Genomic DNA, 3564 nt, shown 5'->3' on the forward strand with positions numbered 1-3564 from the left:
TATTCCAATGTGGCACATTTCTCGGACTTTTTCTATATTTCTTTAATTTATTTCAATTAATTGAATTTTCTTGGATAATTCAAATTATAACTGCTAGTCATTCGAATAATGAAAAAAAATGAATGGAAAAATGATATTCATGTTATTTAGTATAATGTGAGGCCGTATCCAGGAACAGACCACAAATTGCGAACATCTTGTTCACGAAACATGACCACGAACTTGCGGGCGAGTTGTTTTTAAATTGTATAAAAAGCAAACGAAGTCCGAAAATCATGAAACTTGTCAAGATGTAATGATATCATATGTGGAGGCTGTGATAAAAATTTGAGAAGGTTTTGCACAAGTTATCACGTACGATGCTTGTAACCGTTGCAAACCAAAAAAGTTTATCCAGGTTTCTTCGGAGATTCTTCGGTTTGCAAGCATCGTACGTGACAACTTGCGCAAAACCTTCTCAAATTTTTATCACAGCCTTCACATATGATATCATTACATCTTGACAAGTTTCATGATTTTCGGACTTCGTTTGCTTTTTATACAATTTAAAAACAACTCGCCCGCAAGTTCGTGGTCATGTTTCGTGAACAAGATGTTCGCAATTTGTGGTCTGTTCCTGGATACGGCCTCACATTATACTAAATAACATGAATATCATTTTTCCATTCATTTTTTTCATTATTCGAATGACTATCAGTTATAATTTGAATTATCCAAGAAAATTCAATTAATTGAAATAAATTAAAGAAATATAGAAAAAGTCCGATAAATGTGCCACATTGGAACATGGAGTACCAGGTATTGTATGAGGTCTGCAGAAAAAGTTTGGAGGTCAAAAGTGAAAAAACAATTAGGGTTTGCCGAGTGTCAAAAAATGACACTCGGCAACGGAGCCTCTTTGCCGAGTGCCAGGACGTCTGGCACTCGGCAAAGAATTTCAATTTTTTTTTAAAAAACCCCTCTTTGCCGAGGGCCAGATCGGGGGCACTCGGCAAAGATTTTTAATTTTTTTTAAAGAAAACCCCTCTTTGCCGAGTGCCAGATCGGGGGCACTCGGCAAAGGGGGGATTTAACCCCCGGCCGGCCCACGCACCGCACACACGTAAAACCTCCCCGCCGCCGCCCGCGCCCGCGCCAGTCGTCCCCGCCCCCGCGCCCGCGCCGCCCCCGCGCCCGCGACTGCCCGCGCCCGCGCCGGCCGCTCCCGCCCGCGCCCGCCCGCCCGCGGCCGCGCCCACCTGCGCCCGCCCGCGGCCGCGCCCGCCCGCGCCCGCGCCGGCCGCGCCCGCCTGCCGCCGCGCCCGCCCGCGCCCTCCCGCGCCCTCCCGCGCCCGCCCGCGCCCGCGCCCGCCCGCGCCCGCGCCCGCGCCAGCCGCCCCCGGTCCAGCGCCGCCCGCGCCAGCGCCGCCCGCGCCAGCGCCGCCGGAGCAGGAGGAGAAAGAGAGGAGGAGGAGGAAGAAGGAGGAAGGAGGAAGAAGGAGGAGGAGGAGGAGGAGGAGGAGAAAGAGAGGAGGAGGAGGAGAGGAGGAAGAAGGAGGAAGAGAAGGAGGAGGAGGAAGAAGGAGGAAGGAGGAAGAAGAAGGAGGAGGAGGAGGAGGCGCCCCGGCCACCGTTGCCACGTCCCCGACGCCTTGTCCACCGGCGCCCTGACCCCTTCACCACCGCTGCCCTACGACGCCCACTAGGTATGCCATCCGTCGTCGTCGTCGTAGTATTACTAGCAGTTGCAGTATTTGTAGTGATGGTATTACTTGTGCATGTCGGCCATCGTGCCGTTCATATATATGTGCATGTCGGCCATCGTGCCGTTGGTTTTCTTGCAGGTTTTGGAAACCTCACCGTGCAGGGGAGGTGCTGCCGAAATTTTGTATTGACAGTTTTATGTTTCTTTTTTTGCAGAGGAGCCAGTCGGAGCGGCGCCTCGCCACTGCACCGACCCGCCACGGCCCCGCTAGCCTGACTCCACCGCCACCCTAGGTATAACCCCTCTTTCCGTATCATGGTCGTAGATCACGTAACCCAGTTAGGCGTCTCCCGTTCGAAAGAGATACGGTTGGAAATATGCAGATACTTCCATATCTAAATCCGTATCTGTTTCGAATTGTCCACGTTTTTTGGACAGCCCGCGGATGCGTAGGTGGGGTTAGTTTCCATGGTCTGCTCCGATCCGAGACAGAGTTTCGGCATCATCTCCCTGTTGTTCTCCGGATACACACTCTCCCTAGCAGGACGTGTATTTGGAGAACAGCGGGGAGGTGCTGCCGAAATTCTGTCTCGAATAGGAGTAGAGCATGGAAACTAACCTCATCTACGGATCCTCGCGTGGGATTAGGACCTATCCTCACCTATTAGATAGTAGGAACGTCGTGTAGATGCAATTGATGTTTATATTACTCGCCGCTATATATGTTAGAGGATGGAGGACCGTGAGTGGATGTACACGGGCCGCGCAAGTCAGGGTCAGGTCACCAATGAATGGATCGACAAGACCGATGCTTTCTTGGAACGGGCATTTGGCGTGGCTGCTAAAGGAGCGAGTAAAATTTGCTGTCCCTGCAGCAGATGTGCAAACAGGAAAAGACAAACGAAGAAGGTCATGGGGGAACATCTTTGGAAGAATGGATTTACGGCGGACTATACCCGGTGGGTCTACCATGGTGAAGCCGATCGTATGAGAGAGGAGGTGGTGAGACCACGCGTCGAGGATTATGATGCTGATGCCGGGGTAGCAAACATGTTAAAAGACTATCACGAGGCACAGTTCGCTGAAGGATGTACGGAGGAGGAGCCAGAGGCAACCGCAAAGGCGTTCTACGATATGTTTGCCGCGGCACAAAAACCCCTTCACAGTCAGACAAAGGTTTCTCAACTGGATGCCATTGGACGCATAATGGCTTTAAAGTCCCAGTATAGCCTGAGTCGAGACGCCTTCGATGGTATGTTGACAGTTATTGGCAGCCTGCTTCCGGAGGGTCACCTTCTGCCAAAGAGCATGCACGAGTCACAGAAACTCCTTCGTGCACTTAAGATGCCGTATGAGCAGATACATGCTTGCCCGAAGGGGTGCGTCCTATTTAGGAAAGAATACGTGGAAGCAAAGTACTGTCCAAAGTGTAAATCATCTAGGTTCCTGGAGGTAGATTCTGGTGATGGCCAGAAGAGGCAGCTTGACATTCCCGTGACAATCCTACGGCACCTTCCGTTCATACCGAGGATCCAACGGCTATACATGACCGAGGAATCCGCGAAACAGATGACATGGCACAAAAATGGCAAACGATACAATCCTGACAGGATGGTACATGCATCCGATGGTGAAGCATGGACCCACTTTGATGGCATTCATCATGAGAAAGCTAAAGAGGCTCGTAATGTACGTGTTGCGTTGGCAACAGATGGGTTCAATCCTTATGGAATGATGGCTGCCCCATACACATGTTGGCCCGTGTTCGTTATCCCCCTCAATCTCCCCCCCCGGCATATGCTTTCAATGACAGAACGTATTCTTGTCGTTGATAATTCCTGGACACCCGGGGAATAATATGGGTGTGTTCATGGAGCCAG

Source organism: Phragmites australis, chromosome 16 (genome assembly GCF_958298935.1).
Source record: "Phragmites australis chromosome 16, lpPhrAust1.1, whole genome shotgun sequence".
NCBI lineage: Eukaryota > Viridiplantae > Streptophyta > Magnoliopsida > Poales > Poaceae > Phragmites > Phragmites australis.